Source organism: Amblyomma maculatum, chromosome 4 (assembly GCF_055883805.1).
Source record: "Amblyomma maculatum isolate TAMU_Amacu chromosome 4, ASM5588380v1, whole genome shotgun sequence".
NCBI lineage: Eukaryota > Metazoa > Arthropoda > Arachnida > Ixodida > Ixodidae > Amblyomma > Amblyomma maculatum.
In genome coordinates this window covers 136,950,604-136,976,176 of record NC_139347.1, presented here as the reverse complement: position 1 = coordinate 136,976,176, position 25,573 = coordinate 136,950,604, and the positions used below count along the sequence as shown (strand labels likewise).

Below are 25,573 nucleotides of genomic sequence, written 5' to 3'. Positions count from 1 at the left end.
TTGCAGTGCAATTTTCACAGTTTTTGAGACCATTTGGCGTGGCCACAAGCGCACAGTTCGGGCTCATCGGCGCCCGGACTGCAGTCCGTGCACCCTGCATCCATGTGTAAACAACTCGCGATCGCCGCTCTCGCACTGCTCTTCAATTTTTGGAGTGCCAAAGCGCGCTCTGTTCGTCAGAATGGTTGGAAACAGCTCAGAACATGTAAATGAACACTCGGTGCCTCATAACAACGACAGCGCTTAGCTGGATGTGTAGTCAGAGGTGTTAAAACAGTACATAAGCCTCTCGAAACGACTGTTTCTCGCCATCGGCCATACCATGCTGAATACGCCGGTTCTCGTCCGATCACCGGAGCTAAGCAGCATTGGGCTCGGTCAGTACTTGGGAGGGAGACCACCTGGGAACACCGAGTGCTGATGGCACTTCTTTTGTTTTTGTTTTCTCCCAGCCCGCAGCTGGCTTCTTCATTTTTTTTTTCTCCCTGTCACTTTGGCGTCGCAAATTCCACTGGCTGCTGATGAGCCGAGCAGGCCAGGTCACGTTTATTTGTGTGTCGATTCAATCATCACTTTGCGCGCATGCACGGAGAGATGCGACGCGCATATGTATACGGTGCAGAATTACTCGAGGCGATCGCGTGCGTGGCTTCTCGGTGTCAGTTTGACGCGTACGTGCCCCATTCACCAGTTTGCAGTGCAATTTTCACAGTTTTTGAGACCATTTGGCGTGGCCACAAGCGCACAGTTCGGGCTCATCGGCGCACGGACTGCAGTCCGTGCACCATGCATCCATGTGTAAACAACTCGCGATCGTTGCTCTCGCACTGCTCTTCATTTTTTGGAGTGCCAAAGCGCGCTCGGTTCGCCAGAATGGTTGGAAACAGCTCAGAACATGTAAATGAACACTCGGTGCCTCATAACAAAGACAGCGCTTAGCTGGATGTGTAGTCAGAGGTGTTAAAACAGTACATAAGCCTCTCGAAACGACTGTTTCTCGCCATCGGCCATACCATGCTGAATACGCCGGTTCTCGTCCGATCACCGAAGCTAAGCAGCATTGGGCTCGGTCAGTACTTGGGAGGGAGACCACCTGGGAACACCGAGTGCTGATGGCACTTCTTTTGTTTTTGTTTTCTCCCAGCCCGCAGCTGGCTTCTTCATTTTTTTTTCTCCCTGTCACTTTGGCGTCGCAAATTCCACTGGCTGCTGATGAGCCGAGCAGGCCGGGTCACGTTTATTTGTGTGTCGATTCAATCATCACTTTGCGCGCATGCACGGAGAGATGCGACGCGCATATGTATACGGTGCAGAATTACTCGAGGCGATCGCGTGCGTGGCTTCTCGGTGTCAGTTTGACGCGTACGTGCCTCATTCACCAGTTTCCAGTGCAATTTTCACAGTTTTTGAGACCATTTGGCGTGGCCACAAGCGCACAGTTCGGGCTCATCGGCGCCCGGACTGCAGTCCGTGCACCCTGCATCGATGTGTAAACAACTCGCGATCGCCGCTCTCGCACTGCTCTTCAATTTTTGTAGTGCCAACGCGCGCTCGGTTCGTCAGAATGGTTGGAAACAGCTCAGAACATGTAAATGAACACTCGGTGCCTCATAACAAAGACAGCGCTTAGCTGGATGTGTAGTCAGAGGTGTTAAAACAGTACATAAGCCTCTCGAAACGACTGTTTGTCGCCATCGGCCATACCATGCTGAATACGCCGGTTCTCGTCCGATCACCGAAGCTAAGCAGCATTGGGCTCGGTCAGTACTTGGGAGGGAGACCACCTGGGAACACCGAGTGCTGATGGCACTTGTTTTGTTTTTGTTTTCTCCCAGCCCGCAGCTGGCTTCTTCATTTTTTTTTCTCCCTGTCACCTTGGCGTCGCAAATTCCACTGGCTGCTGATGAGCCGAGCAGGCCGGGTCACGTTTATTTGTATGTCGATTCAATCATCACTTTGCGCGCATGCACGGAGAGATGCGACGCGCATATGTATACGGTGCAGAATTACTCGAGGCGATCGCGTGCGTGGCTTCTCGGTGTCAGTTTGACGCGTACGTGCCTCATTCACCAGTTTGCAGTGCAATTTTCACAGTTTTTGAGACCATTTGGCGTGGCCACAAGCGCACAGTTCGGGCTCATCGGCGCCCGGACTGCAGTCCATGCACCCTGCATCCATGTGTAAACAACTCGCGATCGCCGCTCTCGCACTGCTCTTCAATTTTTGTAGTGCCAACGCGCGCTCGGTTCGTCAGAATGGTTGGAAACAGTTCAGAACATGTAAATGAGCACTCGGTGCCTCATAACAAAGACAGCGCTTAGCTGCATGTGTAGTCAGAGGCGTTAAAACAGTGCATAAGCCTCTCGAAACGACTGTTTCTCGCCATCGGCCATACCATGCTGAATACGCCGGTTCTCGTCCGATCACCGAAGCTAAGCAGCATTGGGCTCGGTCAGTACTTGGGAGGGAGACCACCTGGGAACACCGAGTGCTGATGGCACTACTTTTGTTTTTGTTTTCTCCCAGCCCGTAGCTGGCTTCATTTTTTTTCTCCCTGTCACTTTGGCGTCGCAAATTCCACTGGCTGCTGATGAGCCGAGCAGGCCGGGTCACGTTTGTGTGTCAATTCAATCATCACTTTGCGCGCATGCACGGAGAGATGCGACGCGCATATGTATACGGTGCAGAATTACTCGAGGCGGTCGCGTGCGTGGCTTCTCGGTGTCAGTTTGACGCGTACGTGCCTCGTTCACCAGTTTGCAGTGCAATTTTCACAGTTTTTGAGACCATTTGGCGTGGCCACAAGCGCACAGTTCGGAATCATCGGCGCCCGGACTGCAGTCCGTGCACCCTGCATCCATGTGTAAACAACTCGCGATCGCCGCTCTCGCACTGCTCTTCAATTTTAGAGTGCCAAAGCGCGCTCTGTTCGTCAGAATGGTTGGAAACAGCTCAGAACATGTAAATGAACACTCGGTGCCTCATAACAAAGACAGCGCTTAGCTGGATGTGTACTCAGAGGTGTTAAAACAGTACATAAGCCTCTCGAAACGACTGTTTCTCGCCATCGGCCATACCATGCTGAATACGCCGGTTCTCGTCCGATCACCGAAGCTAAGCAGCATTGGGCTCGGTCAGTACTTGGGAGGGAGACCACCTGGGAACACCGAGTGCTGATGGCACTTCTTTTGTTTTTGTTTTCTCCCAGCCCGCAGCTGGCTTCTTCATTTTTTTTTTCTCCCTGTCACTTTGGCGTCGCAAATTCCACTGGCTGCTGATGAGCCGAGCAGGCCAGGTCACGTTTATTTGTGTGTCGATTCAATCATCACTTTGCGCGCATGCACGGAGAGATGCGACGCGCATATGTATACGGTGCAGAATTACTCGAGGCGATCGCGTGCGTGGCTTCTCGGTGTCAGTTTGACGCGTACGTGCCCCATTCACCAGTTTGCAGTGCAATTTTCACAGTTTTTGAGACCATTTGGCGTGGCCACAAGCGCACACTTCGGGCTCATCGGCGCACGGACTGCAGTCCGTGCACCATGCATCCATGTGTAAACAACTCGCGATCGTTGCTCTCGCACTGCTCTTCATTTTTTGGAGTGCCAAAGCGCGCTCGGTTCGCCAGAATGGTTGGAAACAGCTCAGAACATGTAAATGAACACTCGGTGCCTCATAACAAAGACAGCGCTTAGCTGGATGTGTAGTCAGAGGTGTTAAAACAGTACATAAGCCTCTCGAAACGACTGTTTCTCGCCATCGGCCATACCATGCTGAATACGCCGGTTCTCGTCCGATCACCGAAGCTAAGCAGCATTGGGCTCGGTCAGTACTTGGGAGGGAGACCACCTGGGAACACCGAGTGCTGATGGCACTTCTTTTGTTTTTGTTTTCTCCCAGCCCGCAGCTGGCTTCTTCATTTTTTTTTCTCCCTGTCACTTTGGCGTCGCAAATTCCACTGGCTGCTGATGAGCCGAGCAGGCCGGGTCACGTTTATTTGTGTGTCGATTCAATCATCACTTTGCGCGCATGCACGGAGAGATGCGACGCGCATTTGTATACGGTGCAGAATTACTCGAGGCGATCGCGTGCGTGGCTTCTCGGTGTCAGTTTGACGCGTACGTGCCTCATTCACCAGTTTGCAGTGCAATTTTCACAGTTTTTGAGACCATTTGGCGTGGCCACAAGCGCACAGTTCGGGCTCATCGGCGCACGGACTGCAGTCCGTGCACCCTGCATCGATGTGTAAACAACTCGCGATCGCCGCTCTCGCACTGCTCTTCAATTTTTGTAGTGCCAACGCGCGCTCGGTTCGTCAGAATGGTTGGAAACAGCTCAGAACATGTAAATGAACACTCGGTGCCTCATAACAAAGACAGCGCTTAGCTGGATGTGTAGTCAGAGGTGTTAAAACAGTACATAAGCCTCTCGAAACGACTGTTTCTCGCCATCGGCCATACCATGCTGAATACGCCGGTTCTCGTCCGATCACCGAAGCTAAGCAGCATTGGGCTCGGTCAGTACTTGGGAGGGAGACCACCTGGGAACACCGAGTGCTGATGGCACTTGTTTTGTTTTTGTTTTCTCCCAGCCCGCAGCTGGCTTCTTCATTTTTTTTTCTCCCTGTCACCTTGGCGTCGCAAATTCCACTGGCTGCTGATGAGCCGAGCAGGCCGGGTCACGTTTGTGTGTCAATTCAATCATCACTTTGCGCGCATGCACGGAGAGATGCGACGCGCATATGTATACGGTGCAGAATTACTCGAGGCGGTCGCGTGCGTGGCTTCTCGGTGTCAGTTTGACGCGTACGTGCCTCGTTCACCAGTTTGCAGTGCAATTTTCACAGTTTTTGAGACCATTTGGCGTGGCCACAAGCGCACAGTTCGGAATCATCGGCGCCCGGACTGCAGTCCGTGCACCCTGCATCCATGTGTAAACAACTCGCGATCGCCGCTCTCGCACTGCTCTTCAATTTTAGAGTGCCAAAGCGCGCTCTGTTCGTCAGAATGGTTGGAAACAGCTCAGAACATGTAAATGAACACTCGGTGCCTCATAACAAAGACAGCGCTTAGCTGGATGTGTACTCAGAGGTGTTAAAACAGTACATAAGCCTCTCGAAACGACTGTTTCTCGCCATCGGCCATACCATGCTGAATACGCCGGTTCTCGTCCGATCACCGAAGCTAAGCAGCATTGGGCTCGGTCAGTACTTGGGAGGGAGACCACCTGGGAACACCGAGTGCTGATGGCACTTCTTTTGTTTTTGTTTTCTCCCAGCCCGCAGCTGGCTTCTTCATTTTTTTTTTCTCCCTGTCACTTTGGCGTCGCAAATTCCACTGGCTGCTGATGAGCCGAGCAGGCCAGGTCACGTTTATTTGTGTGTCGATTCAATCATCACTTTGCGCGCATGCACGGAGAGATGCGACGCGCATATGTATACGGTGCAGAATTACTCGAGGCGATCGCGTGCGTGGCTTCTCGGTGTCAGTTTGACGCGTACGTGCCCCATTCACCAGTTTGCAGTGCAATTTTCACAGTTTTTGAGACCATTTGGCGTGGCCACAAGCGCACACTTCGGGCTCATCGGCGCACGGACTGCAGTCCGTGCACCATGCATCCATGTGTAAACAACTCGCGATCGTTGCTCTCGCACTGCTCTTCATTTTTTGGAGTGCCAAAGCGCGCTCGGTTCGCCAGAATGGTTGGAAACAGCTCAGAACATGTAAATGAACACTCGGTGCCTCATAACAAAGACAGCGCTTAGCTGGATGTGTAGTCAGAGGTGTTAAAACAGTACATAAGCCTCTCGAAACGACTGTTTCTCGCCATCGGCCATACCATGCTGAATACGCCGGTTCTCGTCCGATCACCGAAGCTAAGCAGCATTGGGCTCGGTCAGTACTTGGGAGGGAGACCACCTGGGAACACCGAGTGCTGATGGCACTTCTTTTGTTTTTGTTTTCTCCCAGCCCGCAGCTGGCTTCTTCATTTTTTTTTCTCCCTGTCACTTTGGCGTCGCAAATTCCACTGGCTGCTGATGAGCCGAGCAGGCCGGGTCACGTTTATTTGTGTGTCGATTCAATCATCACTTTGCGCGCATGCACGGAGAGATGCGACGCGCATTTGTATACGGTGCAGAATTACTCGAGGCGATCGCGTGCGTGGCTTCTCGGTGTCAGTTTGACGCGTACGTGCCTCATTCACCAGTTTGCAGTGCAATTTTCACAGTTTTTGAGACCATTTGGCGTGGCCACAAGCGCACAGTTCGGGCTCATCGGCGCACGGACTGCAGTCCGTGCACCATGCATCCATGTGTAAACAACTCGCGATCGTTGCTCTCGCACTGCTCTTCATTTTTTGGAGTGCCAAAGCGCGCTCGGTTCGCCAGAATGGTTGGAAACAGCTCAGAACATGTAAATGAACACTCGGTGCCTCATAACAAAGACAGCGCTTAGCTGGATGTGTAGTCAGAGGTGTTAAAACAGTACATAAGCCTCTCGAAACGACTGTTTCTCGCCATCGGCCATACCATGCTGAATACGCCGGTTCTCGTCCGATCACCGAAGCTAAGCAGCATTGGGCTCGGTCAGTACTTGGGAGGGAGACCACCTGGGAACACCGAGTGCTGATGGCACTTCTTTTGTTTTTGTTTTCTCCCAGCCCGCAGCTGGCTTCTTCATTTTTTTTTCTCCCTGTCACTTTGGCGTCGCAAATTCCACTGGCTGCTGATGAGCCGAGCAGGCCGGGTCACGTTTATTTGTGTGTCGATTCAATCATCACTTTGCGCGCATGCACGGAGAGATGCGACGCGCATTTGTATACGGTGCAGAATTAATCGAGGCGATCGCGTGCGTGGCTTCTCGGTGTCAGTTTGACGCGTTCGTGCCTCATTCACCAGTTTGCAGTGCAATTTTCACAGTTTTTGAGACCATTTGGCGTGGCCACAAGCGCACAGTTCGGGCTCATCGGCGCCCGGACTGCAGTCCGTGCACCCTGCATCCATGTGTAAACAACTCGCGATCGCCGCTCTCGCACTGCTCTTCAATTTTTGTAGTGCCAACGCGTGCTCGGTTCGTCAGAATGGTTGGAAACAGCTCAGAACATGTAAATGAACACTCGGTGCCTCATAACAAAGACAGCGCTTAGCTGCATGTGTAGTCAGAGGCGTTAAAACAGTACATAAGCCTCTCGAAACGACTGTTTCTCGCCATCGGCCATACCATGCTGAATACGCCGGTTCTCGTCCGATCACCGAAGCTAAGCAGCATTGGGCTCGGTCAGTACTTGGGAGGGAGACCACCTGGGAACACCGAGTGCTGATGGCACTTTTGTTTTTGTTTTCTCCCAGCCCGTAGCTGGCTTCATTTTTTTTCTCCCTGTCACTTTGGCGTCGCAAATTCCACTGGCTGCTGATGAGCCGAGCAGGCCGGGTCACGTTTGTGTGTCAATTCAATCATCACTTTGCGCGCATGCACGGAGAGATGCGACGCGCATATGTATACGGTGCAGAATTACTCGAGGCGATCGCGTGCGTGGCTTCTCTGTTTCAGTTTGACGCGTACGTGCCTCATTCACCAGTTTGCAGTGCAATTTTCACAGTTTTTGAGACCATTTGGCGTGGCCACAAGCGCACAGTTCGGGCTCATCGGCGCCCGGACTGCAGTCCGTGCACCCTGCATCCATGTGTAAACAACTCGCGATCGCCACTCTCGCACTGCTCTTCAATTTTTGGAGTGCCAAAACGCGCTCTGTTCGTCAGAATGGTTGGAAACAGCTCAGAACATGTAAATGAACACTCGGTGCCTCATAACAACGACAGCGCTTAGCTGGATGTGTAGTCCGAGGTGTTAAAACAGTACATAAGCCTCTCGAAACGACTGCTTCTCGCCATCGGCCATACCATGCTGAATACGCCGGTTCTCGTCCGATCACCGAAGCTAAGCAGCATTGGGCTCGGTCAGTACATGGGAGGGAGAACACCTGGGAACACCGAGTGCTGATGGCACTTCTTTTGTTTTTGTTTTCTCCCAGCCCCTAGCTGGCTTCATTTTTTTTCTCCCTGTCACTTTGGCGTCGCAAATTCCACTGGCTGCTGATGAGCCGAGCAGGCCGGGTCACGTTTGTGTGTCAATTCAATCATCACTTTGCGCGCATGCACGGAGAGATGCGACGCGCATATGTATACGGTGCAGAATTACTCGAGGCGATCGCGTGCGTGGCTTCTCGGTGTCAGTTTGACGCGTACGTGCCTCATTCACCAGTTTGCAGTGCAATTTTCACAGTTTTTGAGACCATTTGGCGTGGCCACAAGCGCACAGTTCGGGCTCATCGGCGCCCGGACTGCAGTCCGTGCACCCTGCATCCATGTGTAAACAACTCGCGATCGCCGCTCTCGCACTGCTCTTCAATTTTTGGAGTGCCAAAGCGGGCTCTGTTCGTCAGAATGGTTGGAAACAGCTCAGAACATGTAAATGAACACTCGGTGCCTCATAACAACGACAGCGCTTAGCTGGATGTGTAGTCAGAGGTGTTAAAACAGTACATAAGCCTCTCGAAACGACTGTTTCTCGCCATCGGCCATACCATGCTGAATACGCCGGTTCTCGTCCGATCACCGAAGCTAAGCAGCATTGGGCTCGGTCAGTACTTGGGAGGGAGACCACCTGGGAACACCGAGTGCTGATGGCACTTCTTTTGTTTTTGTTTTCTCCCAGCCCGTAGCTGGCTTCATTTTTTTTCTCCCTGTCACTTTGGGGTCGCAAATTCCACTGGCTGCTGATCAGCACGAGCAGGCCGGGTCACGTTTGTGTGTCAATTCAATCATCACTTTGCGCGCATGCACGGAGAGATGCGACGCGCATATGTATACGGTGCAGAATTACTCGAGGCGATCGCGTGCGTGGCTTCTCGGTGTCAGTTTGACGCGTACGTGCCTCATTCACCAGTTTGCAGTGCAATTTTCACAGTTTTTGAGACCATTTGGCGTGGCCACAAGCGCACAGTTCGGGCTCATCGGCGCCCGGACTGCAGTCCGTGCACCCTGCATCCATGTGTAAACAACTCGCGATCGCCGCTCTCGCACTGCTCTTCAATTTTTGTAGTGCCAACGCGCGCTCGGTTCGTCAGAATGGTTGGAAACAGCTCAGAACATGTAAATGAACACTGGGTGCCTCATAACAAAGACAGCGCTTAGCTGCATGTGTAGTCAGAGGCGTTAAAACAGTACATAAGCCTCTCGAAACGACTGTTTCTCGCCATCGGCCATACCATGCTGAATACGCCGGTTCTCGTCCGATCACCGAAGCTAAGCAGCATTGGGCTCGGTCAGTACTTGGGAGGGAGACCACCTGGGAACACCGAGTGCTGATGGCACTTCTTTTGTTTTTGTTTTCTCCCAGCCCGCAGCTGGCTTCTTCATTTTTTTTCTCCCTGTAACTTTGGCGTCGCAAATTCCACTGGCTGCTGATGAGCCGAGCAGGCCGGGTCACGTTTATTTGTGTGTCGATTCAATCATCACTTTGCGCGCATGCACGGAGAGATGCGACGCGCATATGTATACGGTGCAGAATTACTCGAGGCGATCGCGTGCGTGGCTTCTCGGTGTCAGTTTGACGCGTACGTGCCTCATTCACCAGTTTGCAGTGCAATTTTCACAGTTTTTGAGACCATTTGGCGTGGCCACAAGCGCACAGTTCGGGCTCATCGGCGCCCGGACTGCAGTCCGTGCACCCTGCATCCATGTGTAAACAACTCGCGATCGCCGCTCTCGCACTGCTCTTCAATTTTTGTAGTGCCAACGCGCGCTCGGTTCGTCAGAATGGTTGGAAACAGCTCAGAACATGTAAATGAACACTCGGTGCCTCATAACAAAGACAGCGCTTAGCTGGATGTGTAGTCAGAGGTGTTAAAACAGTACATAAGCCTCTCGAAACGACTGTTTCTCGCCATCGGCCATACCATGCTGAATACGCCGGTTCTCGTCCGATCACCGAAGCTAAGCAGCATTGGGCTCGGTCAGTACTTGGGAGGGAGACCACCTGGGAACACCGAGTGCTGATGGCACTTCTTTTGTTTTTGTTTTCTCCCAGCCCGCAGCTGGCTTCTTCATTTTTTTTTCTCCCTGTCACTTTGGCGTCGCAAATTCCACTGGCTGCTGATGAGCCGAGCAGGCCGGGTCACGTTTATTTGTGTGTCGATTCAATCATCACTTTGCGCGCATGCACGGAGAGATGCGACGCGCATTTGTATACGGTGCTGAATTGCTCGAGGCGATCGCGTGCGTGGCTTCTCGGTGTCAGTTTGACGCGTACGTGCCTCATTCACCAGTTTGCAGTGCAATTTTCACAGTTTTTGAGACCATTTGGCGTGGCCACAAGCGCACAGTTCGTGCTCATCGGCGCCCGGACTGCAGTCCGTGCACCCTGCATCCATGTGTAAACAACTCGCGATCGCCGCTCTCGCACTGCTCTTCAATTTTTGTAGTGCCAACGCGTGCTCGGTTCGTCAGAATGGTTGGAAACAGCTCAGAACATGTAAATGAACACTCGGTGCCTCATAACAAAGACAGCGCTTAGCTGCATGTGTAGTCAGAGGCGTTAAAACAGTACATAAGCCTCTCGAAACGACTGTTTCTCGCCATCGGCCATACCATGCTGAATACGCCGGTTCTCGTCCGATCACCGAAGCTAAGCAGCATTGGGCTCGGTCAGTACTTGGGAGGGAGACCACCTGGGAACACCGAGTGCTGATGGCACTTCTTTTGTTTTTGTTTTCTCCCAGCCCGCAGCTGGCTTCTTCATTTTTTTTTTCTCCCTGTCACTTTGGCGTCGCAAATTCCACTGGCTGCTGATGAGCCGAGCAGGCCAGGTCACGTTTATTTGTGTGTCGATTCAATCATCACTTTGCGCGCATGCACGGAGAGATGCGACGCGCATATGTATACGGTGCAGAATTACTCGAGGCGATCGCGTGCGTGGCTTCTCGGTGTCAGTTTGACGCGTACGTGCCCCATTCACCAGTTTGCAGTGCAATTTTCACAGTTTTTGAGACCATTTGGCGTGGCCACAAGCGCACACTTCGGGCTCATCGGCGCACGGACTGCAGTCCGTGCACCATGCATCCATGTGTAAACAACTCGCGATCGTTGCTCTCGCACTGCTCTTCATTTTTTGGAGTGCCAAAGCGCGCTCGGTTCGCCAGAATGGTTGGAAACAGCTCAGAACATGTAAATGAACACTCGGTGCCTCATAACAAAGACAGCGCTTAGCTGGATGTGTAGTCAGAGGTGTTAAAACAGTACATAAGCCTCTCGAAACGACTGTTTCTCGCCATCGGCCATACCATGCTGAATACGCCGGTTCTCGTCCGATCACCGAAGCTAAGCAGCATTGGGCTCGGTCAGTACTTGGGAGGGAGACCACCTGGGAACACCGAGTGCTGATGGCACTTCTTTTGTTTTTGTTTTCTCCCAGCCCGCAGCTGGCTTCTTCATTTTTTTTTCTCCCTGTCACTTTGGCGTCGCAAATTCCACTGGCTGCTGATGAGCCGAGCAGGCCGGGTCACGTTTATTTGTGTGTCGATTCAATCATCACTTTGCGCGCATGCACGGAGAGATGCGACGCGCATTTGTATACGGTGCAGAATTACTCGAGGCGATCGCGTGCGTGGCTTCTCGGTGTCAGTTTGACGCGTACGTGCCTCATTCACCAGTTTGCAGTGCAATTTTCACAGTTTTTGAGACCATTTGGCGTGGCCACAAGCGCACAGTTCGGGCTCATCGGCGCACGGACTGCAGTCCGTGCACCATGCATCCATGTGTAAACAACTCGCGATCGTTGCTCTCGCACTGCTCTTCATTTTTTGGAGTGCCAAAGCGCGCTCGGTTCGCCAGAATGGTTGGAAACAGCTCAGAACATGTAAATGAACACTCGGTGCCTCATAACAAAGACAGCGCTTAGCTGGATGTGTAGTCAGAGGTGTTAAAACAGTACATAAGCCTCTCGAAACGACTGTTTCTCGCCATCGGCCATACCATGCTGAATACGCCGGTTCTCGTCCGATCACCGAAGCTAAGCAGCATTGGGCTCGGTCAGTACTTGGGAGGGAGACCACCTGGGAACACCGAGTGCTGATGGCACTTCTTTTGTTTTTGTTTTCTCCCAGCCCGCAGCTGGCTTCTTCATTTTTTTTTCTCCCTGTCACTTTGGCGTCGCAAATTCCACTGGCTGCTGATGAGCCGAGCAGGCCGGGTCACGTTTATTTGTGTGTCGATTCAATCATCACTTTGCGCGCATGCACGGAGAGATGCGACGCGCATTTGTATACGGTGCAGAATTAATCGAGGCGATCGCGTGCGTGGCTTCTCGGTGTCAGTTTGACGCGTTCGTGCCTCATTCACCAGTTTGCAGTGCAATTTTCACAGTTTTTGAGACCATTTGGCGTGGCCACAAGCGCACAGTTCGGGCTCATCGGCGCCCGGACTGCAGTCCGTGCACCCTGCATCCATGTGTAAACAACTCGCGATCGCCGCTCTCGCACTGCTCTTCAATTTTTGTAGTGCCAACGCGTGCTCGGTTCGTCAGAATGGTTGGAAACAGCTCAGAACATGTAAATGAACACTCGGTGCCTCATAACAAAGACAGCGCTTAGCTGCATGTGTAGTCAGAGGCGTTAAAACAGTACATAAGCCTCTCGAAACGACTGTTTCTCGCCATCGGCCATACCATGCTGAATACGCCGGTTCTCGTCCGATCACCGAAGCTAAGCAGCATTGGGCTCGGTCAGTACTTGGGAGGGAGACCACCTGGGAACACCGAGTGCTGATGGCACTTTTGTTTTTGTTTTCTCCCAGCCCGTAGCTGGCTTCATTTTTTTTCTCCCTGTCACTTTGGCGTCGCAAATTCCACTGGCTGCTGATGAGCCGAGCAGGCCGGGTCACGTTTGTGTGTCAATTCAATCATCACTTTGCGCGCATGCACGGAGAGATGCGACGCGCATATGTATACGGTGCAGAATTACTCGAGGCGATCGCGTGCGTGGCTTCTCTGTTTCAGTTTGACGCGTACGTGCCTCATTCACCAGTTTGCAGTGCAATTTTCACAGTTTTTGAGACCATTTGGCGTGGCCACAAGCGCACAGTTCGGGCTCATCGGCGCCCGGACTGCAGTCCGTGCACCCTGCATCCATGTGTAAACAACTCGCGATCGCCACTCTCGCACTGCTCTTCAATTTTTGGAGTGCCAAAGCGCGCTCTGTTCGTCAGAATGGTTGGAAACAGCTCAGAACATGTAAATGAACACTCGGTGCCTCATAACAACGACAGCGCTTAGCTGGATGTGTAGTCAGAGGTGTTAAAACAGTACGTAAGCCTCTCGAAACGACTGTTTCTCGCCATCGGCCATACCATGCTGAATACGCCGGTTCTCGTCCGATCACCGAAGCTAAGCAGCATTGGGCTCGGTCAGTACATGGGAGGGAGAACACCTGGGAACACCGAGTGCTGATGGCACTTCTTTTGTTTTTGTTTTCTCCCAGTCCCTAGCTGGCTTCATTTTTTTTCTCCCTGTCACTTTGGCGTCGCAAATTCCACTGGCTGCTGATGAGCCGAGCAGGCCGGGTCACGTTTGTGTGTCAATTCAATCATCACTTTGCGCGCATGCACGGAGAGATGCGACGCGCATATGTATACGGTGCAGAATTACTCGAGGCGATCGCGTGCGTGGCTTCTCGGTGTCAGTTTGACGCGTACGTGCCTCATTCACCAGTTTGCAGTGCAATTTTCACAGTTTTTGAGACCATTTGGCGTGGCCACAAGCGCACAGTTCGGGCTCATCGGCGCCCGGACTGCAGTCCGTGCACCCTGCATCCATGTGTAAACAACTCGCGATCGCCGCTCTCGCACTGCTCTTCAATTTTTGGAGTGCCAAAGCGCGCTCTGTTCGTCAGAATGGTTGGAAACAGCTCAGAACATGTAAATGAACACTCGGTGCCTCATAACAACGACAGCGCTTAGCTGGATGTGTAGTCAGAGGTGTTAAAACAGTACATAAGCCTCTCGAAACGACTGTTTCTCGCCATCGGCCATACCATGCTGAATACGCCGGTTCTCGTCCGATCACCGAAGCTAAGCAGCATTGGGCTCGGTCAGTACTTGGGAGGGAGACCACCTGGGAACACCGAGTGCTGATGGCACTTCTTTTGTTTTTGTTTTCTCCCAGCCCGCAGCTGGCTTCTTCATTTTTTTTTTCTCCCTGTCACTTTGGCGTCGCAAATTCCACTGGCTGCTGATGAGCCGAGCAGGCCAGGTCACGTTTATTTGTGTGTCGATTCAATCATCACTTTGCGCGCATGCACGGAGAGATGCGACGCGCATATGTATACGGTGCAGAATTACTCGAGGCGATCGCGTGCGTGGCTTCTCGGTGTCAGTTTGACGCGTACGTGCCCCATTCACCAGTTTGCAGTGCAATTTTCACAGTTTTTGAGACCATTTGGCGTGGCCACAAGCGCACAGTTCGGGCTCATCGGCGCACGGACTGCAGTCCGTGCACCATGCATCCATGTGTAAACAACTCGCGATCGTTGCTCTCGCACTGCTCTTCATTTTTTGGAGTGCCAAAGCGCGCTCGGTTCGCCAGAATGGTTGGAAACAGCTCAGAACATGTAAATGAACACTCGGTGCCTCATAACAAAGACAGCGCTTAGCTGGATGTGTAGTCAGAGGTGTTAAAACAGTACATAAGCCTCTCGAAACGACTGTTTCTCGCCATCGGCCATACCATGCTGAATACGCCGGTTCTCGTCCGATCACCGAAGCTAAGCAGCATTGGGCTCGGTCAGTACTTGGGAGGGAGACCACCTGGGAACACCGAGTGCTGATGGCACTTCTTTTGTTTTTGTTTTCTCCCAGCCCGCAGCTGGCTTCTTCATTTTTTTTTCTCCCTGTCACTTTGGCGTCGCAAATTCCACTGGCTGCTGATGAGCCGAGCAGGCCGGGTCACGTTTATTTGTGTGTCGATTCAATCATCACTTTGCGCGCATGCACGGAGAGATGCGACGCGCATATGTATACGGTGCAGAATTACTCGAGGCGATCGCGTGCGTGGCTTCTCGGTGTCAGTTTGACGCGTACGTGCCTCATTCACCAGTTTCCAGTGCAATTTTCACAGTTTTTGAGACCATTTGGCGTGGCCACAAGCGCACAGTTCGGGCTCATCGGCGCCCGGACTGCAGTCCGTGCACCCTGCATCGATGTGTAAACAACTCGCGATCGCCGCTCTCGCACTGCTCTTCAATTTTTGTAGTGCCAACGCGCGCTCGGTTCGTCAGAATGGTTGGAAACAGCTCAGAACATGTAAATGAACACTCGGTGCCTCATAACAAAGACAGCGCTTAGCTGGATGTGTAGTCAGAGGTGTTAAAACAGTACATAAGCCTCTCGAAACGACTGTTTCTCGCCATCGGCCATACCATGCTGAATACGCCGGTTCTCGTCCGATCACCGAAGCTAAGCAGCATTGGGCTCGGTCAGTACTTGGGAGGGAGACCACCTGGGAACACCGAGTGCTGATGGCACTTCTTTTGTTTTTGTTTTCTCCCAGCCCGCAGCTGGCTTCTTCATTTTTTTTTCTCCCTGTCACTTTGGCGTCGCAAATTCCACTGGCTGCTGATGAGCCGAGCAGGCCGGGTCACGTTTATTTGTGTGTCGATTCAATCATCACTTTGCGCGCATGCACGGAGAGATGCGACGCGCATTTGTATACGGTGCAGAATTAATCGAGGCGATCGCGTGCGTGGCTTCTCGGTGTCAGTTTGACGCGTTCGTGCCTCATTCACCAGTTTGCAGTGCAATTTTCACAGTTTTTGAGACCATTTGGCGTGGCCACAAGCGCACAGTTCGGGCTCATCGGCGCCCGGACTGCAGTCCGTGCACCCTGCATCCATGTGTAAACAACTCGCGATCGCCGCTCTCGCACTGCTCTTCAATTTTTGTAGTGCCAACGCGTGCTCGGTTCGTCAGAATGGTTGGAAACAGCTCAGAACATGTAAATGAACACTCGGTGCCTCATAACAAAGACAGCGCTTAGCTGCATGTGTAGTCAGAGGCGTTAAAACAGTACATAAGCCTCTCGAAACGACTGTTTCTCGCCATCGGCCATACCATGCTGAATACGCCGGTTCTCGTCCGATCACCGAAGCTAAGCAGCATTGGGCTCGGTCAGTACTTGGGAGGGAGACCACCTGGGAACACCGAGTGCTGATGGCACTTTTGTTTTTGTTTTCTCCCAGCCCGTAGCTGGCTTCATTTTTTTTCTCCCTGTCACTTTGGCGTCGCAAATTCCACTGGCTGCTGATGAGCCGAGCAGGCCGGGTCACGTTTGTGTGTCAATTCAATCATCACTTTGCGCGCATGCACGGAGAGATGCGACGCGCATATGTATACGGTGCAGAATTACTCGAGGCGATCGCGTGCGTGGCTTCTCTGTTTCAGTTTGACGCGTACGTGCCTCATTCACCAGTTTGCAGTGCAATTTTCACAGTTTTTGAGACCATTTGGCGTGGCCACAAGCGCACAGTTCGGGCTCATCGGCGCCCGGACTGCAGTCCGTGCACCCTGCATCCATGTGTAAACAACTCGCGATCGCCACTCTCGCACTGCTCTTCAATTTTTGGAGTGCCAAAACGCGCTCTGTTCGTCAGAATGGTTGGAAACAGCTCAGAACATGTAAATGAACACTCGGTGCCTCATAACAACGACAGCGCTTAGCTGGATGTGTAGTCCGAGGTGTTAAAACAGTACATAAGCCTCTCGAAACGACTGCTTCTCGCCATCGGCCATACCATGCTGAATACGCCGGTTCTCGTCCGATCACCGAAGCTAAGCAGCATTGGGCTCGGTCAGTACATGGGAGGGAGAACACCTGGGAACACCGAGTGCTGATGGCACTTCTTTTGTTTTTGTTTTCTCCCAGCCCCTAGCTGGCTTCATTTTTTTTCTCCCTGTCACTTTGGCGTCGCAAATTCCACTGGCTGCTGATGAGCCGAGCAGGCCGGGTCACGTTTGTGTGTCAATTCAATCATCACTTTGCGCGCATGCACGGAGAGATGCGACGCGCATATGTATACGGTGCAGAATTACTCGAGGCGATCGCGTGCGTGGCTTCTCGGTGTCAGTTTGACGCGTACGTGCCTCATTCACCAGTTTGCAGTGCAATTTTCACAGTTTTTGAGACCATTTGGCGTGGCCACAAGCGCACAGTTCGTGCTCATCGGCGCCCGGACTGCAGTCCGTGCACCCTGCATCCATGTGTAAACAACTCGCGATCGCCGCTCTCGCACTGCTCTTCAATTTTTGTAGTGCCAACGCGTGCTCGGTTCGTCAGAATGGTTGGAAACAGCTCAGAACATGTAAATGAACACTCGGTGCCTCATAACAAAGACAGCGCTTAGCTGCATGTGTAGTCAGAGGCGTTAAAACAGTACATAAGCCTCTCGAAACGACTGTTTCTCGCCATCGGCCATACCATGCTGAATACGCCGGTTCTCGTCCGATCACCGAAGCTAAGCAGCATTGGGCTCGGTCAGTACTTGGGAGGGAGACCACCTGGGAACACCGAGTGCTGATGGCACTTCTTTTGTTTTTGTTTTCTCCCAGCCCGCAGCTGGCTTCTTCATTTTTTTTTTCTCCCTGTCACTTTGGCGTCGCAAATTCCACTGGCTGCTGATGAGCCGAGCAGGCCAGGTCACGTTTATTTGTGTGTCGATTCAATCATCACTTTGCGCGCATGCACGGAGAGATGCGACGCGCATATGTATACGGTGCAGAATTACTCGAGGCGATCGCGTGCGTGGCTTCTCGGTGTCAGTTTGACGCGTACGTGCCCCATTCACCAGTTTGCAGTGCAATTTTCACAGTTTTTGAGACCATTTGGCGTGGCCACAAGCGCACACTTCGGGCTCATCGGCGCACGGACTGCAGTCCGTGCACCATGCATCCATGTGTAAACAACTCGCGATCGTTGCTCTCGCACTGCTCTTCATTTTTTGGAGTGCCAAAGCGCGCTCGGTTCGCCAGAATGGTTGGAAACAGCTCAGAACATGTAAATGAACACTCGGTGCCTCATAACAAAGACAGCGCTTAGCTGGATGTGTAGTCAGAGGTGTTAAAACAGTACATAAGCCTCTCGAAACGACTGTTTCTCGCCATCGGCCATACCATGCTGAATACGCCGGTTCTCGTCCGATCACCGAAGCTAAGCAGCATTGGGCTCGGTCAGTACTTGGGAGGGAGACCACCTGGGAACACCGAGTGCTGATGGCACTTCTTTTGTTTTTGTTTTCTCCCAGCCCGCAGCTGGCTTCTTCATTTTTTTTTCTCCCTGTCACTTTGGCGTCGCAAATTCCACTGGCTGCTGATGAGCCGAGCAGGCCGGGTCACGTTTATTTGTGTGTCGATTCAATCATCACTTTGCGCGCATGCACGGAGAGATGCGACGCGCATTTGTATACGGTGCAGAATTACTCGAGGCGATCGCGTGCGTGGCTTCTCGGTGTCAGTTTGACGCGTACGTGCCTCATTCACCAGTTTGCAGTGCAATTTTCACAGTTTTTGAGACCATTTGGCGTGGCCACAAGCGCACAGTTCGGGCTCATCGGCGCACGGACTGCAGTCCGTGCACCATGCATCCATGTGTAAACAACTCGCGATCGTTGCTCTCGCACTGCTCTTCATTTTTTGGAGTGCCAAAGCGCGCTCGGTTCGCCAGAATGGTTGGAAACAGCTCAGAACATGTAAATGAACACTCGGTGCCTCATAACAAAGACAGCGCTTAGCTGGATGTGTAGTCAGAGGTGTTAAAACAGTACATAAGCCTCTCGAAACGACTGTTTCTCGCCATCGGCCATACCATGCTGAATACGCCGGTTCTCGTCCGATCACCGAAGCTAAGCAGCATTGGGCTCGGTCAGTACTTGGGAGGGAGACCACCTGGGAACACCGAGTGCTGATGGCACTTCTTTTGTTTTTGTTTTCTCCCAGCCCGCAGCTGGCTTCTTCATTTTTTTTTCTCCCTGTCACTTTGGCGTCGCAAATTCCACTGGCTGCTGATGAGCCGAGCAGGCCGGGTCACGTTTATTTGTGTGTCGATTCAATCATCACTTTGCGCGCATGCACGGAGAGATGCGACGCGCATTTGTATACGGTGCAGAATTAATCGAGGCGATCGCGTGCGTGGCTTCTCGGTGTCAGTTTGACGCGTTCGTGCCTCATTCACCAGTTTGCAGTGCAATTTTCACAGTTTTTGAGACCATTTGGCGTGGCCACAAGCGCACAGTTCGGGCTCATCGGCGCCCGGACTGCAGTCCGTGCACCCTGCATCCATGTGTAAACAACTCGCGATCGCCGCTCTCGCACTGCTCTTCAATTTTTGTAGTGCCAACGCGTGCTCGGTTCGTCAGAATGGTTGGAAACAGCTCAGAACATGTAAATGAACACTCGGTGCCTCATAACAAAGACAGCGCTTAGCTGCATGTGTAGTCAGAGGCGTTAAAACAGTACATAAGCCTCTCGAAACGACTGTTTCTCGCCATCGGCCATACCATGCTGAATACGCCGGTTCTCGTCCGATCACCGAAGCTAAGCAGCATTGGGCTCGGTCAGTACTTGGGAGGGAGACCACCTGGGAACACCGAGTGCTGATGGCACTTTTGTTTTTGTTTTCTCCCAGCCCGTAGCTGGCTTCATTTTTTTTCTCCCTGTCACTTTGGCGTCGCAAATTCCACTGGCTGCTGATGAGCCGAGCAGGCCGGGTCACGTTTGTGTGTCAATTCAATCATCACTTTGCGCGCATGCACGGAGAGATGCGACGCGCATATGTATACGGTGCAGAATTACTCGAGGCGATCGCGTGCGTGGCTTCTCTGTTTCAGTTTGACGCGTACGTGCCTCATTCACCAGTTTGCAGTGCAATTTTCACAGTTTTTGAGACCATTTGGCGTGGCCACAAGCGCACAGTTCGGGCTCATCGGCGCCCGGACTGCAGTCCGTGCACCCTGCATCCATGTGTAAACAACTCGCGATCGCCACTCTCGCACTGCTCTTCAATTTTTGGAGTGCCAAAGCGCGCTCTGTTCGTCAGAATGGTTGGAAACAGCTCAGAACATGTAAATGAACACTCGGTGCCTCATAACAACGACAGCGCTTAGCTGGATGTGTAGTCAGAGGTGTTAAAACAGTACGTAAGCCTCTCGAAACGACTGTTTCTCGCCATCGGCCATACCATGCTGAATACGCCGGTTCTCGTCCGATCACCGAAGCTAAGCAGCATTGGGCTCGGTCAGTACATGGGAGGGAGAACACCTGGGAACACCGAGTGCTGATGGCACTTCTTTTGTTTTTGTTTTCTCCCAGTCCCTAGCTGGCTTCATTTTTTTTCTCCCTGTCACTTTGGCGTCGCAAATTCCACTGGCTGCTGATGAGCCGAGCAGGCCGGGTCACGTTTGTGTGTCAATTCAATCATCACTTTGCGCGCATGCACGGAGAGATGCGACGCGCATATGTATACGGTGCAGAATTACTCGAGGCGATCGCGTGCGTGGCTTCTCGGTGTCAGTTTGACGCGTACGTGCCTCATTCACCAGTTTGCAGTGCAATTTTCACAGTTTTTGAGACCATTTGGCGTGGCCACAAGCGCACAGTTCGGGCTCATCGGCGCCCGGACTGCAGTCCGTGCACCCTGCATCCATGTGTAAACAACTCGCGATCGCCGCTCTCGCACTGCTCTTCAATTTTTGGAGTGCCAAAGCGCGCTCTGTTCGTCAGAATGGTTGGAAACAGCTCAGAACATGTAAATGAACACTCGGTGCCTCATAACAACGACAGCGCTTAGCTGGATGTGTAGTCAGAGGTGTTAAAACAGTACATAAGCCTCTCGAAACGACTGTTTCTCGCCATCGGCCATACCATGCTGAATACGCCGGTTCTCGTCCGATCACCGAAGCTAAGCAGCATTGGGCTCGGTCAGTACTTGGGAGGGAGACCACCTGGGAACACCGAGTGCTGATGGCACTTCTTTTGTTTTTGTTTTCTCCCAGCCCGCAGCTGGCTTCTTCATTTTTTTTTTCTCCCTGTCACTTTGGCGTCGCAAATTCCACTGGCTGCTGATGAGCCGAGCAGGCCAGGTCACGTTTATTTGTGTGTCGATTCAATCATCACTTTGCGCGCATGCACGGAGAGATGCGACGCGCATATGTATACGGTGCAGAATTACTCGAGGCGATCGCGTGCGTGGCTTCTCGGTGTCAGTTTGACGCGTACGTGCCCCATTCACCAGTTTGCAGTGCAATTTTCACAGTTTTTGAGACCATTTGGCGTGGCCACAAGCGCACAGTTCGGGCTCATCGGCGCACGGACTGCAGTCCGTGCACCATGCATCCATGTGTAAACAACTCGCGATCGTTGCTCTCGCACTGCTCTTCATTTTTTGGAGTGCCAAAGCGCGCTCGGTTCGCCAGAATGGTTGGAAACAGCTCAGAACATGTAAATGAACACTCGGTGCCTCATAACAAAGACAGCGCTTAGCTGGATGTGTAGTCAGAGGTGTTAAAACAGTACATAAGCCTCTCGAAACGACTGTTTCTCGCCATCGGCCATACCATGCTGAATACGCCGGTTCTCGTCCGATCACCGAAGCTAAGCAGCATTGGGCTCGGTCAGTACTTGGGAGGGAGACCACCTGGGAACACCGAGTGCTGATGGCACTTCTTTTGTTTTTGTTTTCTCCCAGCCCGCAGCTGGCTTCTTCATTTTTTTTTCTCCCTGTCACTTTGGCGTCGCAAATTCCACTGGCTGCTGATGAGCCGAGCAGGCCGGGTCACGTTTATTTGTGTGTCGATTCAATCATCACTTTGCGCGCATGCACGGAGAGATGCGACGCGCATATGTATACGGTGCAGAATTACTCGAGGCGATCGCGTGCGTGGCTTCTCGGTGTCAGTTTGACGCGTACGTGCCTCATTCACCAGTTTCCAGTGCAATTTTCACAGTTTTTGAGACCATTTGGCGTGGCCACAAGCGCACAGTTCGGGCTCATCGGCGCCCGGACTGCAGTCCGTGCACCCTGCATCGATGTGTAAACAACTCGCGATCGCCGCTCTCGCACTGCTCTTCAATTTTTGTAGTGCCAACGCGCGCTCGGTTCGTCAGAATGGTTGGAAACAGCTCAGAACATGTAAATGAACACTCGGTGCCTCATAACAAAGACAGCGCTTAGCTGGATGTGTAGTCAGAGGTGTTAAAACAGTACATAAGCCTCTCGAAACGACTGTTTCTCGCCATCGGCCATACCATGCTGAATACGCCGGTTCTCGTCCGATCACCGAAGCTAAGCAGCATTGGGCTCGGTCAGTACTTGGGAGGGAGACCACCTGGGAACACCGAGTGCTGATGGCACTTCTTTTGTTTTTGTTTTCTCCCAGCCCGCAGCTGGCTTCTTCATTTTTTTTTCTCCCTGTCACTTTGGCGTCGCAAATTCCACTGGCTGCTGATGAGCCGAGCAGGCCGGGTCACGTTTATTTGTGTGTCGATTCAATCATCACTTTGCGCGCATGCACGGAGAGATGCGACGCGCATTTGTATACGGTGCAGAATTAATCGAGGCGATCGCGTGCGTGGCTTCTCGGTGTCAGTTTGACGCGTTCGTGCCTCATTCACCAGTTTGCAGTGCAATTTTCACAGTTTTTGAGACCATTTGGCGTGGCCACAAGCGCACAGTTCGGGCTCATCGGCGCCCGGACTGCAGTCCGTGCACCCTGCATCCATGTGTAAACAACTCGCGATCGCCGCTCTCGCACTGCTCTTCAATTTTTGTAGTGCCAACGCGTGCTCGGTTCGTCAGAATGGTTGGAAACAGCTCAGAACATGTAAATGAACACTCGGTGCCTCATAACAAAGACAGCGCTTAGCTGCATGTGTAGTCAGAGGCGTTAAAACAGTACATAAGCCTCTCGAAACGACTGTTTCTCGCCATCGGCCATACCATGCTGAATACGCCGGTTCTCGTCCGATCACCGAAGCTAAGCAGCATTGGGCTCGGTCAGTACTTGGGAGGGAGACCACCTGGGAACACCGAGTGCTGATGGCACTTTTGTTTTTGTTTTCTCCCAGCCCGTAGCTGGCTTCATTTTTTTTCTCCCTGTCACTTTGGCGTCGCAAATTCCACTGGCTGCTGATGAGCCGAGCAGGCCGGGTCACGTTTGTGTGTCAATTCAATCATCACTTTGCGCGCATGCACGGAGAGATGCGACGCGCATATGTATACGGTGCAGAATTACTCGAGGCGATCGCGTGCGTGGCTTCTCTGTTTCAGTTTGACGCGTACGTGCCTCATTCACCAGTTTGCAGTGCAATTTTCACAGTTTTTGAGACCATTTGGCGTGGCCACAAGCGCACAGTTCGGGCTCATCGGCGCCCGGACTGCAGTCCGTGCACCCTGCATCCATGTGTAAACAACTCGCGATCGCCACTCTCGCACTGCTCTTCAATTTTTGGAGTGCCAAAACGCGCTCTGTTCGTCAGAATGGTTGGAAACAGCTCAGAACATGTAAATGAACACTCGGTGCCTCATAACAACGACAGCGCTTAGCTGGATGTGTAGTCCGAGGTGTTAAAACAGTACATAAGCCTCTCGAAACGACTGCTTCTCGCCATCGGCCATACCATGCTGAATACGCCGGTTCTCGTCCGATCACCGAAGCTAAGCAGCATTGGGCTCGGTCAGTACATGGGAGGGAGAACACCTGGGAACACCGAGTGCTGATGGCACTTCTTTTGTTTTTGTTTTCTCCCAGCCCCTAGCTGGCTTCATTTTTTTTCTCCCTGTCACTTTGGCGTCGCAAATTCCACTGGCTGCTGATGAGCCGAGCAGGCCGGGTCACGTTTGTGTGTCAATTCAATCATCACTTTGCGCGCATGCACGGAGAGATGCGACGCGCATATGTATACGGTGCAGAATTACTCGAGGCGATCGCGTGCGTGGCTTCTCGGTGTCAGTTTGACGCGTACGTGCCTCATTCACCAGTTTGCAGTGCAATTTTCACAGTTTTTGAGACCATTTGGCGTGGCCACAAGCGCACAGTTCGGGCTCATCGGCGCCCGGACTGCAGTCCGTGCACCCTGCATCCATGTGTAAACAACTCGCGATCGCCGCTCTCGCACTGCTCTTCAATTTTTGGAGTGCCAAAGCGGGCTCTGTTCGTCAGAATGGTTGGAAACAGCTCAGAACATGTAAATGAACACTCGGTGCCTCATAACAACGACAGCGCTTAGCTGGATGTGTAGTCAGAGGTGTTAAAACAGTACATAAGCCTCTCGAAACGACTGTTTCTCGCCATCGGCCATACCATGCTGAATACGCCGGTTCTCGTCCGATCACCGAAGCTAAGCAGCATTGGGCTCGGTCAGTACTTGGGAGGGAGACCACCTGGGAACACCGAGTGCTGATGGCACTTCTTTTGTTTTTGTTTTCTCCCAGCCCGTAGCTGGCTTCATTTTTTTTCTCCCTGTCACTTTGGGGTCGCAAATTCCACTGGCTGCTGATCAGCACGAGCAGGCCGGGTCACGTTTGTGTGTCAATTCAATCATCACTTTGCGCGCATGCACGGAGAGATGCGACGCGCATATGTATACGGTGCAGAATTACTCGAGGCGATCGCGTGCGTGGCTTCTCGGTGTCAGTTTGACGCGTACGTGCCTCATTCACCAGTTTGCAGTGCAATTTTCACAGTTTTTGAGACCATTTGGCGTGGCCACAAGCGCACAGTTCGGGCTCATCGGCGCCCGGACTGCAGTCCGTGCACCCTGCATCCATGTGTAAACAACTCGCGATCGCCGCTCTCGCACTGCTCTTCAATTTTTGTAGTGCCAACGCGCGCTCGGTTCGTCAGAATGGTTGGAAACAGCTCAGAACATGTAAATGAACACTCGGTGCCTCATAACAAAGACAGCGCTTAGCTGCATGTGTAGTCAGAGGCGTTAAAACAGTACATAAGCCTCTCGAAACGACTGTTTCTCGCCATCGGCCATACCATGCTGAATACGCCGGTTCTCGTCCGATCACCGAAGCTAAGCAGCATTGGGCTCGGTCAGTACTTGGGAGGGAGACCACCTGGGAACACCGAGTGCTGATGGCACTTCTTTTGTTTTTGTTTTCTCCCAGCCCGCAGCTGGCTTCTTCATTTTTTTTCTCCCTGTAACTTTGGCGTCGCAAATTCCACTGGCTGCTGATGAGCCGAGCAGGCCGGGTCACGTTTATTTGTGTGTCGATTCAATCATCACTTTGCGCGCATGCACGGAGAGATGCGACGCGCATATGTATACGGTGCAGAATTACTCGAGGCGATCGCGTGCGTGGCTTCTCGGTGTCAGTTTGACGCGTACGTGCCTCATTCACCAGTTTGCAGTGCAATTTTCACAGTTTTTGAGACCATTTGGCGTGGCCACAAGCGCACAGTTCGGGCTCATCGGCGCCCGGACTGCAGTCCGTGCACCCTGCATCCATGTGTAAACAACTCGCGATCG

At 52.4% G+C, this 25,573-nt stretch overlaps 32 non-coding genes and 5 pseudogenes across 32 annotated transcripts; all 37 read left to right on the top strand.

Annotated features, from left to right (window-relative positions):
* The first annotated feature begins 307 nt into the window (after positions 1 to 307).
* Positions 308 to 426, top strand: LOC146192780 (5S ribosomal RNA). Its single transcript, XR_014707070.1, has one exon. It is a non-coding gene; the product is annotated as a 5S ribosomal RNA (ribosomal RNA).
* Positions 427 to 999: 573 nt separating this feature from the next.
* On the top strand, positions 1,000 to 1,118 carry LOC146192779 (5S ribosomal RNA). Its single transcript, XR_014706971.1, has one exon. It is a non-coding gene; the product is annotated as a 5S ribosomal RNA (ribosomal RNA).
* A 572-nt stretch (positions 1,119 to 1,690) lies between these two features.
* On the top strand, positions 1,691 to 1,809 carry LOC146192778 (5S ribosomal RNA). Its single transcript, XR_014706970.1, has one exon. It is a non-coding gene; the product is annotated as a 5S ribosomal RNA (ribosomal RNA).
* Positions 1,810 to 2,381: 572 nt separating this feature from the next.
* LOC146192777 (5S ribosomal RNA) lies at positions 2,382 to 2,500 on the top strand. Its single transcript, XR_014706969.1, has one exon. It is a non-coding gene; the product is annotated as a 5S ribosomal RNA (ribosomal RNA).
* A 563-nt stretch (positions 2,501 to 3,063) lies between these two features.
* Positions 3,064 to 3,182, top strand: LOC146192776 (5S ribosomal RNA). The gene has a single exon (XR_014706968.1). It is a non-coding gene; the product is annotated as a 5S ribosomal RNA (ribosomal RNA).
* Positions 3,183 to 3,755: 573 nt separating this feature from the next.
* On the top strand, positions 3,756 to 3,874 carry LOC146192775 (5S ribosomal RNA). Its single transcript, XR_014706967.1, has one exon. It is a non-coding gene; the product is annotated as a 5S ribosomal RNA (ribosomal RNA).
* Positions 3,875 to 4,446: 572 nt separating this feature from the next.
* Positions 4,447 to 4,565, top strand: LOC146192774 (5S ribosomal RNA). The gene has a single exon (XR_014706966.1). It is a non-coding gene; the product is annotated as a 5S ribosomal RNA (ribosomal RNA).
* A 567-nt stretch (positions 4,566 to 5,132) lies between these two features.
* Positions 5,133 to 5,251, top strand: LOC146192773 (5S ribosomal RNA). The gene has a single exon (XR_014706965.1). It is a non-coding gene; the product is annotated as a 5S ribosomal RNA (ribosomal RNA).
* A 573-nt stretch (positions 5,252 to 5,824) lies between these two features.
* On the top strand, positions 5,825 to 5,943 carry LOC146192772 (5S ribosomal RNA). The gene has a single exon (XR_014706963.1). It is a non-coding gene; the product is annotated as a 5S ribosomal RNA (ribosomal RNA).
* A 572-nt stretch (positions 5,944 to 6,515) lies between these two features.
* Positions 6,516 to 6,634, top strand: LOC146192771 (5S ribosomal RNA). The gene has a single exon (XR_014706962.1). It is a non-coding gene; the product is annotated as a 5S ribosomal RNA (ribosomal RNA).
* A 572-nt stretch (positions 6,635 to 7,206) lies between these two features.
* LOC146192770 (5S ribosomal RNA) lies at positions 7,207 to 7,325 on the top strand. Its single transcript, XR_014706961.1, has one exon. It is a non-coding gene; the product is annotated as a 5S ribosomal RNA (ribosomal RNA).
* A 561-nt stretch (positions 7,326 to 7,886) lies between these two features.
* Positions 7,887 to 8,005, top strand: LOC146192769 (5S ribosomal RNA; annotated as a pseudogene).
* A 564-nt stretch (positions 8,006 to 8,569) lies between these two features.
* LOC146192768 (5S ribosomal RNA) lies at positions 8,570 to 8,688 on the top strand. The gene has a single exon (XR_014706960.1). It is a non-coding gene; the product is annotated as a 5S ribosomal RNA (ribosomal RNA).
* A 565-nt stretch (positions 8,689 to 9,253) lies between these two features.
* On the top strand, positions 9,254 to 9,372 carry LOC146192767 (5S ribosomal RNA). The gene has a single exon (XR_014706959.1). It is a non-coding gene; the product is annotated as a 5S ribosomal RNA (ribosomal RNA).
* Positions 9,373 to 9,943: 571 nt separating this feature from the next.
* LOC146192766 (5S ribosomal RNA) lies at positions 9,944 to 10,062 on the top strand. Its single transcript, XR_014706958.1, has one exon. It is a non-coding gene; the product is annotated as a 5S ribosomal RNA (ribosomal RNA).
* Positions 10,063 to 10,634: 572 nt separating this feature from the next.
* Positions 10,635 to 10,753, top strand: LOC146192765 (5S ribosomal RNA). The gene has a single exon (XR_014706957.1). It is a non-coding gene; the product is annotated as a 5S ribosomal RNA (ribosomal RNA).
* Positions 10,754 to 11,326: 573 nt separating this feature from the next.
* LOC146192764 (5S ribosomal RNA) lies at positions 11,327 to 11,445 on the top strand. The gene has a single exon (XR_014706956.1). It is a non-coding gene; the product is annotated as a 5S ribosomal RNA (ribosomal RNA).
* A 572-nt stretch (positions 11,446 to 12,017) lies between these two features.
* On the top strand, positions 12,018 to 12,136 carry LOC146192763 (5S ribosomal RNA). The gene has a single exon (XR_014706955.1). It is a non-coding gene; the product is annotated as a 5S ribosomal RNA (ribosomal RNA).
* Positions 12,137 to 12,708: 572 nt separating this feature from the next.
* On the top strand, positions 12,709 to 12,827 carry LOC146192762 (5S ribosomal RNA). The gene has a single exon (XR_014706954.1). It is a non-coding gene; the product is annotated as a 5S ribosomal RNA (ribosomal RNA).
* Positions 12,828 to 13,388: 561 nt separating this feature from the next.
* LOC146192761 (5S ribosomal RNA) lies at positions 13,389 to 13,507 on the top strand (annotated as a pseudogene).
* Positions 13,508 to 14,071: 564 nt separating this feature from the next.
* LOC146192760 (5S ribosomal RNA) lies at positions 14,072 to 14,190 on the top strand. The gene has a single exon (XR_014706952.1). It is a non-coding gene; the product is annotated as a 5S ribosomal RNA (ribosomal RNA).
* Positions 14,191 to 14,763: 573 nt separating this feature from the next.
* LOC146192759 (5S ribosomal RNA) lies at positions 14,764 to 14,882 on the top strand. Its single transcript, XR_014706951.1, has one exon. It is a non-coding gene; the product is annotated as a 5S ribosomal RNA (ribosomal RNA).
* Positions 14,883 to 15,454: 572 nt separating this feature from the next.
* LOC146192758 (5S ribosomal RNA) lies at positions 15,455 to 15,573 on the top strand. The gene has a single exon (XR_014706950.1). It is a non-coding gene; the product is annotated as a 5S ribosomal RNA (ribosomal RNA).
* Positions 15,574 to 16,145: 572 nt separating this feature from the next.
* On the top strand, positions 16,146 to 16,264 carry LOC146192757 (5S ribosomal RNA). Its single transcript, XR_014706949.1, has one exon. It is a non-coding gene; the product is annotated as a 5S ribosomal RNA (ribosomal RNA).
* Positions 16,265 to 16,825: 561 nt separating this feature from the next.
* On the top strand, positions 16,826 to 16,944 carry LOC146192756 (5S ribosomal RNA; annotated as a pseudogene).
* A 564-nt stretch (positions 16,945 to 17,508) lies between these two features.
* On the top strand, positions 17,509 to 17,627 carry LOC146192755 (5S ribosomal RNA). The gene has a single exon (XR_014706948.1). It is a non-coding gene; the product is annotated as a 5S ribosomal RNA (ribosomal RNA).
* Positions 17,628 to 18,200: 573 nt separating this feature from the next.
* LOC146192754 (5S ribosomal RNA) lies at positions 18,201 to 18,319 on the top strand. Its single transcript, XR_014706947.1, has one exon. It is a non-coding gene; the product is annotated as a 5S ribosomal RNA (ribosomal RNA).
* Positions 18,320 to 18,891: 572 nt separating this feature from the next.
* LOC146192753 (5S ribosomal RNA) lies at positions 18,892 to 19,010 on the top strand. The gene has a single exon (XR_014706946.1). It is a non-coding gene; the product is annotated as a 5S ribosomal RNA (ribosomal RNA).
* A 572-nt stretch (positions 19,011 to 19,582) lies between these two features.
* Positions 19,583 to 19,701, top strand: LOC146192752 (5S ribosomal RNA). Its single transcript, XR_014706945.1, has one exon. It is a non-coding gene; the product is annotated as a 5S ribosomal RNA (ribosomal RNA).
* Positions 19,702 to 20,262: 561 nt separating this feature from the next.
* LOC146192751 (5S ribosomal RNA) lies at positions 20,263 to 20,381 on the top strand (annotated as a pseudogene).
* Positions 20,382 to 20,945: 564 nt separating this feature from the next.
* On the top strand, positions 20,946 to 21,064 carry LOC146192750 (5S ribosomal RNA). The gene has a single exon (XR_014706944.1). It is a non-coding gene; the product is annotated as a 5S ribosomal RNA (ribosomal RNA).
* A 573-nt stretch (positions 21,065 to 21,637) lies between these two features.
* Positions 21,638 to 21,756, top strand: LOC146192749 (5S ribosomal RNA). The gene has a single exon (XR_014706943.1). It is a non-coding gene; the product is annotated as a 5S ribosomal RNA (ribosomal RNA).
* A 572-nt stretch (positions 21,757 to 22,328) lies between these two features.
* Positions 22,329 to 22,447, top strand: LOC146192748 (5S ribosomal RNA). Its single transcript, XR_014706941.1, has one exon. It is a non-coding gene; the product is annotated as a 5S ribosomal RNA (ribosomal RNA).
* Positions 22,448 to 23,019: 572 nt separating this feature from the next.
* LOC146192747 (5S ribosomal RNA) lies at positions 23,020 to 23,138 on the top strand. The gene has a single exon (XR_014706940.1). It is a non-coding gene; the product is annotated as a 5S ribosomal RNA (ribosomal RNA).
* A 561-nt stretch (positions 23,139 to 23,699) lies between these two features.
* Positions 23,700 to 23,818, top strand: LOC146192746 (5S ribosomal RNA; annotated as a pseudogene).
* A 564-nt stretch (positions 23,819 to 24,382) lies between these two features.
* Positions 24,383 to 24,501, top strand: LOC146192745 (5S ribosomal RNA). The gene has a single exon (XR_014706939.1). It is a non-coding gene; the product is annotated as a 5S ribosomal RNA (ribosomal RNA).
* Positions 24,502 to 25,066: 565 nt separating this feature from the next.
* LOC146192744 (5S ribosomal RNA) lies at positions 25,067 to 25,185 on the top strand. The gene has a single exon (XR_014706938.1). It is a non-coding gene; the product is annotated as a 5S ribosomal RNA (ribosomal RNA).
* Positions 25,186 to 25,573: the final 388 nt, after the last annotated feature.